General features: G+C 35.7%; 1 pseudogene across 1 annotated transcript; it reads right to left on the bottom strand.

The window, feature by feature from the left end:
• Positions 1-9,481: 9,481 nt before the first annotated feature.
• LOC145814209 (E3 ubiquitin-protein ligase PUB23 pseudogene) lies at positions 9,482-11,054 on the bottom strand (annotated as a pseudogene). Its single transcript, XR_014357546.1, has one exon. The product of XR_014357546.1 is annotated as an E3 ubiquitin-protein ligase PUB23 pseudogene (transcript).
• Positions 11,055-14,312: the final 3,258 nt, after the last annotated feature.

The raw sequence follows: 14,312 nt of genomic DNA, 5'->3' as shown, positions 1-14,312 counted from the left end.
AAGATGACGAAACTCAACGTGCTGCAAAACTTGAAATTTTCGGATCAAGGTAAAGCCCTCGACGATCAACCCAACTTTTGTGAAGACCAAAGGTGAGAAAAACACCCTAGCTAGATCAATACTTAGAGAGAAGTTATGGTTTTAAAGAGAGGAGCTCTCAAATGGCTTTTTGGAAAAGTAAGAGAGAGAGAGAATGCAAAAAAGTGATTTTAAAATGCCCAGCTGCCAACTGATATACGACATTCCCGCTCGAGCGAAGAACACAACGCTCGAGCGCCAAGAACAAAAATATGGACACGCTCGAGCTCAAGAAGGCCCGCTCGAGCGCCAAGACACAAGAATAAAGCACTTCCACTCGAGCGCAAAAACCAGTCTGCTCGAGCGTAGATTTCCCCCTCCCAGAACTTATACTTAGAAAGTGCTACCCGCTCGAGCGCCAACAAACCCGCTCGAGCGCTACCGCTCGAGCGTAAAGAAACCCGCTCGAGCGTAAAAATCACACCTGCAGAAGTTTTGCAAGGACACGAAATACTGGAGGTGTGCAATCTCCGCTCGAGCGCAAGAAGACCCGTTCGAGCGGACCTCCTAAAAACTGGGTAACAAAGAATAGAAACCAAAGCCCAACCAACCTGTAACAACTCTGCCCAATACATCCTAAAACTCAAACAAAGGACGACAACAAGATAGATACAACTACCAACTCCACGAAACCGAGTCCGGAATACAACAGAGCAGTAAAGGGACAACCGAGATCGCTATAATCATCACTAAAGTTGCCTCGGCTCGGGAACTTGGGTACAATTGGGGAAGGTCATTTCGTGAGCACCCCCGCTCACCCGATCAAAGATCGACCTCTACTAACCATGATATCTAGTTTTGCAAACATTATGCGTTCTTATTCCGGTTATTGCCTCGGCCGACCTGGTATTGGCTTGGAAACCCCCTGCAGACCACCCCTCATGGCGAAAACCAAAAAAGGTGGTCGGCCTACCAGAAAACCTGGTCGGCCGACCACTTTCTGCCCCTGGACTCTGGTTTTTCTACAACAAAGGTAAGAAAGAGAGAAAGCAATGTATTTTCAACATATGTGTGCGCGACCACTCCTCCCCGTCCTTGCACAAGCTCTAGGGAGTGTGGCCCTCGGTTCTCAAGCCACCAATCACGCATCTCGATGCATGATGGCCGAGAGACCGAATTGCACGTTGTAATAAGACATGAATGCAAGTATGAACATATGAAGCCAACAATTCTATCATAGATAATCAAAAATGTCGGGGACCGGGAATCGAGGCACGTTTTGTCACTTGGAGTACGAAGCGCCCCTCGTTTCCCGTGCTTGGACTAAACCCTATTCCAAGCACCATGCAAATGGAATGGCATGCACAATGCGATTAACATGCAACCTAGCATACGTAATGCTATGTGCTAAAATGGCATACACAATGCGCGTGATGTAACATGGTATACACAATGCTCTAAAATGCAACCTAACATACGCAATGATATGGACCGAAACGGCATACACAATGCACGATGGACTTACACCAACATGAGTGGACCTCAGCCACACTCACATCAGTGGCCATGAGATGGAAAAGAGACAACCGAAATGCGTGCACACGTGCACGTATACCAAGGACCGAACCTAAGGCATAAAATGCCACTCTACCAAAGCATGGCAAGGGATGAAAGATGGCATACAAACATGTAATTTCTAGCACTGAAACATGATGCTAAACGGTCCCGAAACATGGAAATATGGCAGCCGATGCATGAAATAAGCTCCGAAACTCAAGGTTAGGCACATGTATTGAATTAGAACTATGCAAAGCAAACATTATTTGGCCATGAAGTACAAAGACAGAGCCAAGGAAGTCCCAAAACATGCACATTTCTAGTTTAAAGCATGGCCAAAAAGTGCTAACATGATGGACTAAAATAGCATGCAAATTTGGCTAGCAAGAATGGTTTACATGGCATGTATATGAAGCGTATGAAAACTCATCAAACCAACCAAAAACAGTGAATAAAACATGATAAAACATGCCCAAATAACCACTGAAATGCATCCAATGCATGCAAAAATGATGAGCTTCTTTGGAGGGCAATGCAAGGGGTTATTCAACATATACAACAAGGACACTTAGCATGGCAAAACCAACTCTGGAAATCAAATATAACAAGCCTAAAACTCACCAAATTGGCCCTGAAATGGGTCAATGAAGCATATAATGAAAGGCCCCCTCAAAAGGCCTTAAATGAAATTGTTCTACACATGCATTATAGACAAAAAATAAGACCAAAGAGGCTCCAGAAAAAGCTAAGGCAGGCCTTGAAAGTCACCAAATTGAGCCCAAAAAGTGACTTCACAACATGCAAGTGAGGGTCCCTTTGGAAGGCCAACAAAGCTAGTAAAGAGAATGAGGGGTGAGAGCGTCACCCCTCTATGATTTTGAAGCTCAAAGGCACATCTAAGCCACTGAAAATCCGCTGGATTTCAGTGGCTAAAAGGCCAAATCAAGGCCAATGCAAGTGCTCACATGCATAGCTCAAAACATGAGAAAATAAGGCATGAAAGGGGGTAGATGACCCCAAACAAAAAAAGTATCTTAAACAAATATGTTTATAAACTCAAAAGGAAACTTTTTCAAGTTTATGACAAATCTTGAAAATGCTCACAAGTAGGGTTAAGATATGATGCAAAATAGGCCTACGAAGAGGGATAAAGCATACAAGGATGTAGGAGACCTCAAACAGAAAAGTGTCCTAATCAATATTCAAGAGGAGCTCAAAATATGACACTTTTTAGTTTATGAAAAAGTCCAGAAATATTTGCAAGTAAGGCTAATCAATGGAGCAAAAAAATGCAAGTTTAAGGGAAATAGGTGCTTACCCTTGAAGAGCAGCAAAGCTGGAGCTTTTAGACCAAGTTGGTGAACCTTCAACCCTTGCAAATCAGTCCCAAAGTGCTGGAATGGATGAAGGAGGTGTTGTGCTAAGGGTTGGTGTGCAAATGGTGCAAGAATTTAGGGTTTGGAAGCTCAAGTGTAGAGATATAGAGGGAGAGAGAGTTGTAAGCCTTCAAAGGGGTTTAACCCTTGCAATGGAAGATCAGCCTCTCCTTTATAGAGGAGAGGCTCCAAAATATCTTAAAAGGGCTTCACATATCCTCCATACACGTGTATGGAGGATGGTCCAATTGCCTTACAGCTGGCACAGCTGTGATGTATTCAGAGAGGGCAAAAAGCAAGAAGCAGGCCGGCCAGTTCAAGTGGCCGGCCGGCCACTCCCCCTGGTCGGCCGACCAGGGGTCAAAAGGTTCAAAAAGAATTTCTGGCCGGCCACCCCAAAAAGGTGGCCTCCCAGATGAGTGTAACACAGCTGTATAGTGAAAAACTAGAAAATGTGACCCAAGAGAGAGAAAAACCAGCTTTTTAGCAAGGTTCAAAAGGGTCAAGGTGAATTGCTGGTCGGCCTACCCATATTGGTGGCCTCCCAGATGAGCACAACACAATGGTGGTATGAAAAGCCAGAAATTGTGGCTCAAAAGTGAGAAAAACCAGCTTTCTGTTAGAAAAATCGGCTTTTGGAGAGAGAAAATGATAAAACTGATTTTTCATGAGAAAAGGTGGCCTCCCACCATCCTACCACCTCCCTAGCAATGAAAATAGGGTCCCTACCAAAAATGGACCAAGAATGATGCAAAACGAGAGTTCGGGGGCCAAAACGCGCGGTTTAGGGCCCCGAAAACAGGCTGTTAGGCACCGGAAGTGGCGCATGACCACGAAAGTGGTCTCCTGGGCCACAGTGTCCCTCTAAAGGGAGGAAATAAGGGGTGTGCCTAAAATCAGAGCAAACGGAGGTAGTTAAGCGGTCCGGAACCGAAACACACGGCCAACGGCTCCGAAAACCGGAAACTAGGCTCCAAACGGGAAAAAATAGCCTACGACCACGAAACGTAGCCTACGGCCACTGAGAGATGGTCTACGAGACCTCTCCCTCCCTTCAGAAAGAGAAAACAGAGAAAACAGGACCTGGTTCGCAAACCGAGGCAAAGCACAAAAGAGCCCCGAAGTCCGAAAGTAAAGCTCGCAGCCGAGACTCTGAAACCTCAGAACGAGCACAATATGCATCATCACCGAACGCTCAATTGGTGACGTCTGAGTCTTAAGGTCGGTCAAAAATGAAGTATCTACAAGTAGCCAATAATTTCCTACTCCCATTCCACTTGTGCAGGTTGGATGGCTGTGGCCCACACTTCTCTAATCTTTTCCTACACACTTCTTTATACAATTTTTTAATATACATTTTTTCATAAAAACTCAAAAAGTTAACCCAAATATCCATATTTTTTTCTTCAACTTTTTAATTCAAAAAGACAAAAAGTGCACTTATTTAGGACATTCCAAACAACCCCTAAATGTCTCACATGGATGTGGGGCCATGTGTGTGGGGTCTGCAATTTTGTAAATCTCACACTCATGCGAGATATTTAATTATTTGTTTATTTAGTAAATAATTTAGGACCCGTAACATTTTTCATAAATTTATATATTTTTTAAAAACTAGTTGACCAATTAGCTTAAAGCCTCGTCAAAACCATAAGCCAAGCCCACGTTAATCTAACCCGTTGGAGAAGCATGAGTTGTTTCAATGATGTTGTAGATTTTGTGGTTAGTTACCAAAACCTATCCACAACATAGGTGGGGTGGACGGATACAAAAACAAGTCAATTCCATTTCTTGGAAGCTGTGGTTCATTGAATCTTGCACCATTTATAGTTGGAATATGGTCTAGTTTAATTTTATCATCCAACTTCTGGTCAGAAAATAGAGGCCACCAACTCCCCCGCCCCCCTCCTTCTCTTTCTATGTATATATATAGGACTATGAAATTTGTCTCTAGTACCAACCCCCCTTCTCCCTCTATATATATAAACATATATATATAGGACTATGAAATTTGTCTTTAGTGACCATGTATTTATTTATTTTATTTTATTTTATTTTTGGGAGAAAAGGGACAGACATATTATTGATGCGAAAAGAGAAGTAGAGGCTGTGGTTCTCAAATTACATCAATAAAAATTTAAGTACAATAAATTTCATTGTAAAATAAATTTCATTGATGCGAAGAGAAATCATTATAAAATAAATTTCATTAATTTTAAGAAGAGACGCAAATCATATGGTAACACAAAAATAACAAACCAACTGCATGTTCATTACGGATCTTACTGTGGTGATTTGATTGAGTTGTGCAATTTGTTAGTTTTTCTATGCAGATTATTTGTGAAAATATTATATCAATCCGATAGTTATAATCACGTGATTTTTAAGTCTTTGTCTCTAAAAAAATAAATATTTTTTTTAATTTATATTTGTTATTATTATTTTTATGTAAGACAATAAAATTATGTGACTACAATTATTAGATTAATATAATTTTTTACATAAATAATCTATACTAAAAAACTCACAAAAATAAACAATTTATACCAAATAGTATTCATAATGAATTCCACTAGCCAAATTGCATGATCCAATCTACTTAAATAGACAAAAGACAATCATAACCCATATACATAACCATGACTTTTTCTCTTCTTTTTTTTTTTCTTTTTTCTTTTTTGTGACAAAACAATCAAGATTGCAAGTTGGGGAAACGAACAAAACTATAATTATGTGGTGTATATTAAAGAGAAGTTAAAATTAGTGAACATGAATGAAGTCCCTATAATTAAAGTCTTGCTAGATAGGTAAGGATTTCTTTAAGGTTTTCCAAAAAAAAAAAAAAAAGGTTTTCTTTTTTGAACCCTTCCTTGGTCAAGAAATGTGTAAATCTATTATTTACAGTTACAAAAGTAAGCACTGCACAACATGCATAAAAAATTTCATTTTTTCCTTTAAGTTGAATTGAAATAGCCAAGAGACGTTCTCTTTTATGTTGTTTCAAGGAATATTAAAGTTGTCAAAAAAAGAACACGTTTTTAGCGGCTCAAATTTCAGTTGAATAATTTGACTTTAACCATTTTCATTGCAGTCTTACACCTCCAATAATAACGAGAATAGCGGATCTACAAATTTGGAAAAATCAATTAGAATATTATTCAAAAAGCAAAAAATTTGTACCGCAAGCAAAAACAAATTTTACTAGGGGTGCAACTCGGGCGGGTTCGGTCGGGTTGGGGGTCTGCCCAAGCCCGACCCGAATTGTATTTGGCACTGCCCAAGCCCGCCCAAGCCCGATCATGAACCCGAACATTGTTGCCCAAGCTCGGCCCAAGCTTTGTATTTTGAACTCGGGTTGCCCGAATTGCCCGAATTGCCCGAGTTCAGAAACCTGTAAGTAGATCTAAGGATAGACATAAAAGATGCTAATCTAATGGTAGAAAACTAACCAAAAAAAAATAAAAAATAAAAATTAAGACTAACTCTTTTACTTAATAGAAGACTAACCAAAAAATAAATAAATAAATAAAAATTAAGACTAACTCTTTTACTTAATTTATATATATTACATAATTTATTAAATTATATATATATTATATATTATATATTATATAATTTATATAATATATTAAATTGAATTCGGGTTCGGGTTGCTCGGGTTGGCCATTGGTTCTGCCCAAGCCCGGCCCGAATTGCAATTCGGACATCAAAAATCTGCCCAAGCCCGTCCAGATTACAAGATATAGTTGCCCAAGCCCTAAAAAAACTCGGGCTGGGCTCGGGTTGCTCGGGTTGAGCCCGCCCGAACTAAATTTTACTAGATAATAAAAAAGTTACAAATAGCTTGGGGAGAAGTTGCATCATTGTCAAAGAAAAATGCTAGAGACCCCAAAAATTTTACCAAAAGTTTTACCAAATGTCTCACATGGGTGTGGGACCCACATGGGACCCACATTGTATGGGTCCCACACCCATGTGAGACATTTGGTAAAATTTTTGGTAGAATATTTGGGGTCTCTAGTATTACTCTTGTCAAAACTAAACATCCCAATTATGAAGCGAGACTAATTATTAATCAATGGTCAACATTCATTTATGCTAACAATTTCAAATAGGAACTTTTCATTTACTATTCTGAGTCATTTTTACATATCATTTTCTGAGAACCCAAATTTTCTAATCGAGAAACCTTGAAATGGTGAAAAATTATTGGTGGTCCTGCATGTACCATATCAACATATATATGCTTGCCTTCATGGGCATGGAATGGAGTGTGTGAATGTCAACGCTCGTAGGGGCTATTGTTCTAGTTTTTGGATTTGTGAAGAAAAAAAAAAAAAGAGTCAGTAAAATAGAAATTAAATTTTTTCCCAAATTTCTCGTTTATTTTTATTTTCTTTTACAAATCCAAGATTCCAACGCAACATTAGATAAAAGAGGAGAGAGTATGTTTTGTCTTGTTTTTGGGAGAAATTACATCTTAGAGATTCTTTTAAAAACTAATTACAAAGTCATAAAAAATTTATGTTTTTACTTTTTTAATATCCATAAAGTATATCATTAATCAGAAAATATTTTCCCACAAATCCACTTAAATGAAATTACCCCTTGTTTTTGTTTACCAAATTTGGCTTTATTATTTTGACTAATGAAAAAAAAAAAATTAAAAATAGAAGGAAAGAAAGTTCATTAAAGTTGAAACATCAAGAGCTCCTCATGAGTTGACCTTTGTAGTTTAATCCACAAAATCTTTGGAATTGTAACTACCAATTGGCAACGAGAGAGATGATTGTACTTTTGGGGTTTTGGTTCCGGTCACAAGTCCTTTCGATTATGATATGCGTTTTAAGTTATGACGCTGTTGAGATGTAAGTAAGTTGACTCAAATACTCAATTAAAACAATAAAAATAAAAGATTCTAACACAGTATATTTGAAATTATTATATGATTACCTTATGTCATCTCATAATTTAGCAAATTATAGCTAATGTCATCTCATAATTTAGCAAATTATAGCTAATATGCTACCAAATATAAAAGTTTTAGGGCCTGAACTCTTTTGTCCCTAAAAGTAAGTTTTTGTTATACATTAATTTTTGTCGTCATAAAAATCATTACTAAATGGCTGTCTCGAAATATCAAAAATTAAGGGCCTTAAGCAACAAAATTTTAAAATTGTTGTTAATAAATATACTTTTTTGTTAATAAAGAGTTTGTTTGTGGCACCAGTGTGGATAATAGTGTGGACTGATTTTTTGTTTACTCAGTGCATGCTTGTTCTTGTCCTTGTTCTTGTTGGTTCTTCACCAACTTGAGGGTGTTGCTAGTATTTGTTTGTGGCACTCCCTCCTTTATTGATGCAAGCCTCATGTGAACATATGTTGTTTCATCAATAAGGAGTTGGTTTTTGCTAATGGAAAAAAAAAATTTACTTTCTGTTTAATCAGCGAAATAAAAACTTTGTTGATGAAAAAACTAAGTACAAAATATTGAGCCAAATATATCAACAAAGGAGGAGAGAGTGCAACGAGTATCAAAGTAAAACAGATCTATCCCAACTAAGTTGACACAGAAATGCAAACTCAATCATTTGTTAGCACAACACCAATAGTTGGTGAGAGACCAACCAAAGCAAAAAAGAATGAAGCAAAATAAATAAAAGAACGACCCAATCCCAAAACAAACTACAAAATCTAAATGTACATTTAAGGACAACAATTTTGCACAAAAATATTTAATTTATTAGACAAAAAATTTAGTTCTAAAAAGATAGTAATTTATAAACATCCAGTTTCATCGCTAAAAATATAACACACTTATGGGGTGGAGATGGGTGTTTATCTCTGCTAAGTGGGTGAGAGTTAGGCACGAGAGTGTCTGCTCTGTGGGGTGTGTTTTACTTATGGGGTGTGTTTTACTTGGGTTGTGTAAGGGTAATTTTGTGGGGTTTCTTGTGTTTTGTTGAGGTAAGTCCTTCTTACCTCTGTTTTTTATTTTCTTGTTTTAAAAAATCGTGATGCCGAGGGGTTGACTGAATGGGTGCAAGTAGTAGTAGTAGCGGTAGTTTGTACTTTCTAAATCTCTCTAGATGCACTTCATCTTCCTGTACTCTTAGTTTCATGCTGTTAATGAAATTTTTCTTTGCTGATCAAAAAAAAATATAACACACTTTTGACAATTAAAATATTTTATCCCTAAAAAGTGATTATATCCCTATATTTCTTTCTTTAAAACTTTAATTTATTGTATTAATAGGACTACATCCACTTAACCTTAATTTGTTGCTAATAAATGCCCTAGGAGTTTTATTCACCATGTATTTCCCTCTCATTGTGAGAATTTGTTTCTAGTATTTAATCCTATAACACGATCAAATTCTATGGCAATCAAAGGGATGTAATCATATGCAACTTTAAATAGTGTGCACTACCTTAAATAGAAAAAAATGAAATCAAGAAAACAGAATCAGCAACAATTTTTCTACACCATCTGACATCATCCACACAAAAAACAAAAACAAGATCTGAGCTTTCCAAGTAAAAAGGAAAAAAATTCTCAGTTATATGAATTTAATTTAGTGAGGCGTGCTTATCCTCCACACATCATCAAATCAAATTATGTACACAAAAATTAACCTCCCTCTATCAAGATGGATAAGTAGAGATCAAATTAGCAGGAATACATCCAGAGTTCTTCCAAACCCTAGAATGCAATTTCAGAATCTCTTTAGTTCTCTCCTTTGTCTTCGCACTACTATTCATTTGCAGCACCAAACACAGCTTTGAAACAACACCCACTTGCAGCATTTCTTCAAGAACCCTAGAAGTTGCAGAAACCCTAGAAATTGAGCAGATAATCCTCACTGCCCTATCTGTTGCCTCATGAGAAACCCTAAATATTTTTTTCGACACAATTGCCAACCCGGCACCGTGCTTTAAAAGCTCCGCTCGCCCATCTGCGCATCCGCAAAGCCGGTCCAACACAACTAGTATTAGCTCACTAGCCCTTCTCTCCGATGTATCAATAAGTAGCTCGATCAAGACCGGTACTGAACCCGCTTCAACTGCTTTGATTCGGTTCCTTCCCCATGGAGATACCTCGACAAGAAGCTTCAATGCAGCCTTGGAAGCTTGCTGTGAGATATTATCACTTAAAATTTTAACCACTTCAATGAAGAACTCAGATCCAACACTCATCAATCGGCTCGGGTCAGCCACCTCGTAAACAGATTTCATAAGCATTATAGCATAGGCTCGAGATTGGTGATTCCCACATTTCAAAACATGGATTAAAGACTTCACAAACTCAGAATCACTGTTTATGAGTTTCTTGAGACCTGTTTCCGATATTTCAAGATGATAAAGGATTGATAAGGCTTCATCACATTCACATGCTAGTTCTATTGCAGTAGACTCGTTTTTCTTTATGATTAAAGCTAAGAACTCAACTACACCTGAAGCCTCCAAACACTTCTTGTTCGTCGGGCTTCCATTCGCTATCGATCTGAGCCGTTGGAGGCATTTTTGAAGCATTTGTGGTGACTTTTTCGCATCGTTGAGGAGTTTTACGATCTGGATTTTGTCAATTGGTGGCTTCGGAGTAGGGATTCGCTCTATTCCACAAGAAGCGTTGAGGGTGCACCATGCTTGGATCAATCGTCGAAGCGTGTGGTTAGGAGTTGGATCAGTATCAGACAACACTTGTTTCGTTACCGGACAAGTGTTGTTCTTGCATGAAAATAGCCATCTCTCAATGCTCTCTCTATCATAGGTTATACCTGTTGATACTGTTACTGGATCTCTCATGAGTTGCATTGAGATTGGACAAAGAAAATGACAAGGAACATCAATCTCCTCCATTTCAAAACAAAAAGAAAAAACAAAATAGAGCTGTACTATAACCTAATATTCCAGGCCTAAACAAGCCACGATCTGAACTTTGGAAACAAAGATTTTGATCAAATCAAATCAAATGTTTTTGAAAACAAAAAATGTCAACTAACCCAGAAAGCTGAGATGGCCAAAACAACAAGGCAAAGTATACAAAGGAGATCTAGAAGGAGAGGAGTGATAAAAAGTATTGGAAATTGGATTTTGGATTTTGGATGAAGGTTAGAGAATAGGGAGATGAGATTTTATATGAAGACGACAATGAGCTTAAGGTGTGCTAGTCCTAGTTGTGCAAAAAGAGAAAGTCAATACACGGAAATTCCAAGGGAGATGGTTAATAATCGACTTTTCCAATGTTTTGGAAGAAGAAAAATAAGGCAGAGAGAGAGGGAGACGACCTTTTGAGCTAAAAGGATAATTAATGCACGAGGCCATTCTTTGGGGGCGAAGAGTCGGTGTTGCATTTGCGTGCTACACAGTTTGACTTTCTCTCACTATAGTAACATGCAACATACATACATACATATATATATATATATATATAGTGGTATTATATATATTAATTAGTTTACTAATTAATGTATTAATAGTAGATATGATATTATTATTGACTCAACTTATTATAGAAATTACAAATATCAAAAATATCTTAAATTATATCAAATCATTAATTGATACACTAGTTAGTACACTAATTGGTACATATACCATTAGGACAAATTACACAAATAGTCCCTATAGTTTGAGGCTCATGTCATTTTGGTCCCCGACTTTTCAATTGTGACACATTTGACCCTGAATTTTAAATCTTGTTCCAAACAAAAACAATTGAAAATACCATTGTTTAATTTTAAGGATAAAATCGTCAATTTGATAAAATATAAACTAATTGACAAAAATAAATGTCAAAAAAATATTTTTTAATTTTTAAAAATTATTTCTACCCAAAAGATAAAATTATGTAAAATTGATAAAAATTAATAAAAATTACATAATTAATTTTTAAAAATTAATTTTACATGATCATCATCTAAACACATAATAAAAATTAATTTGATAAATAAATAAATAAATAAATATCTAAAAGATTTATCAATTTTACATAATTTTATCTTTAGTGTGTAGAAATAATTTTTAAAAATTCAAAAATATTTTTTTGACATTTATTTTTTTCAAATTAGCTTATATTTTATCAAATTGACAATTTTGCTCTTGAAAAATCCAATGATATCTTTCATTGTCTTTATTTGGAATAAGATTCTAAATTCATGATTAAATGTATCACAATTGAAAAGTCAAGAATTAAAGTGACAAAAGTCTCAAACTATAGGAACCGTTAGTGTGATTCATTCATTTCAATAAAAACATATCGGGAAATGTTAGGGATACCAAATTTTCTACCAAAGAAATAACCAAATATCTTATATGGTTATGGGGTCCGCAATTTTGTGAGCCCTGCATCCATGTGAGATATTTGGTTATTTATTTGGTAGAAAATTTGGAACCTACAACATTTTCCAATATGAACTTCTTCGTGTAAAAAATAATAGTGTATGGTGGAAATTAAAAGTATGTACAATGAGATTCATATATAGAATGAATGTGAATCACATATTGATATTTTTTAGTAATTTTTAGATTAGTAGTGTTACTATATCAAAAATGTTATGGATTATAAATATTATTCCACAAATGAATGTGTGATTTAAATGTAGATTTAGTGAGACATGAGTCATACTTATAATAAATATAGATTGTTGACTCTTAGGCCTATTTTAAAAAATGAGTTAAAAGTTATTTTTCAATTTTTAACCCACTGTTTTCTCTCACAAAAAAAATTAAAAAAAAAGTCAAAAAAAAAATTTTTAATCATCTTCTCAAAATACCCTTTAATGTGAGTGAATTTCTAAATATCCTTTTTCAATTTATAGTAATATTGTATCTCTTTAATTTTTTTCTCTCTGTGATTTCTTATGTTGGATACCGACATATGGTCATGGGGAGGCTAATAGGGTTGTCAGCAGATTTATTGGTTTTTTACTGCACCTTCATATTGAATTAGTAATGATTGTTTTGCATTGGTTCTTGGCTATTTCAACTAAGGATTTTTGGATTAAACTATTAGGTCATAATTGTTTATATTAACTTGGTCCATCCTTGTTCAACTGATTTTATTAGTATATATATATATATATATCATTCATTGGATGAGGACGTCTTCAAAGTTTGGTAATTACATATTTGCTGATGCCTTATAAAACCATATTGGGCTAACCCCGGATAATTGTCAATATTTCATTTGTTCTATTAGTATAGAAATATTATACCACCCTCCCCTGAGGGGCTTGAAATGTCAATGGAGTTACATTAATTAAAAATAAAATTACCATATTATGCTTTTACTCTGGCCCTCTCTTTTAACTCCCTACCTATTGTCTTTTAACTCTCTTTCATCTCCTTGGTGCTACATATAAGAATGAATATGAAACCGAATTGTTCATGAGATTTGCTTCAATAAGGGTTTAGTTTGGCTCAATTTGTCAAGTAAATAAACGAGCTTGAATCAGACTTTTAAACTCATTCAAATAATTTGGCTCAATTTGTGAAGTAAATAAACAAACTTGAATCAAACTTTTAAACTCATTCGAATAAATTTAACTCGTTTATCTTTATTTAAATAATAAAATATAACTATTAAATAATATAAAAAAATAAAAAAATCATTATCAAGCTCGAGCTAGATTGTCAAACTCAAGCCAAATTCGAATCCCACAAAACTCGTCTTAACTTAGTTCATATGCAACTTTAGTCATTCCAGCACCATCGCCACTATACTCTACCACGAACACGACCTTTTATTCATTCCACTCCTTTCAACTCTTTGCAACCTCCTACTTCCTTATCTTCTCTTCTTTCCATTCCCCGCCACTATAGTCCACTACCACTACAGCACCATCTCAATCTTCACCACACCCCTCATTTGTATGTTAACTAGCAGTGATGCAAATACGATGTGTTTATAATTTTATATTTAAATTTTTGAATGAACTGATAATTAAGAAAACATTTGATAAGTGAGGAAAATCATTGAGCAATTTTAGACTATTTAAATGTGAAAAACCATTCGGTAATTGTTGCAGTTATGCGAAGAAAATTTTTGTAAATAAAAAAATATAAAAAAGTAAAAACAAAATTGATGAGCCGAACCACATGGTTATGTTTATTCAATTCTGTGTTATGGAATAATGGGACTCCAACAATGGTAAGAAAAGTATATTAGAAGCTTTCAACTAGACCAAATACAATGTTCCTGATTGGTAATGGTAGCCGATAATCTACTTTTCTTCTTTACGTATAAGCTAACTCATTTACGCTGTGTTTGGTTGGGAGATTTGAGGAGGAATTTGAAAAGGGAAAAGGAAAAGTTAGGTGAAATATAAATAAAATATACTTACATTTCACCTAGTTTCA

Source organism: Camellia sinensis, unplaced genomic scaffold (genome assembly GCF_055761805.1).
Source record: "Camellia sinensis isolate YWXY unplaced genomic scaffold, ASM5576180v1 Unanchor1, whole genome shotgun sequence".
NCBI lineage: Eukaryota > Viridiplantae > Streptophyta > Magnoliopsida > Ericales > Theaceae > Camellia > Camellia sinensis.
This window is presented reverse-complemented; position numbering and strand designations above follow the sequence as displayed.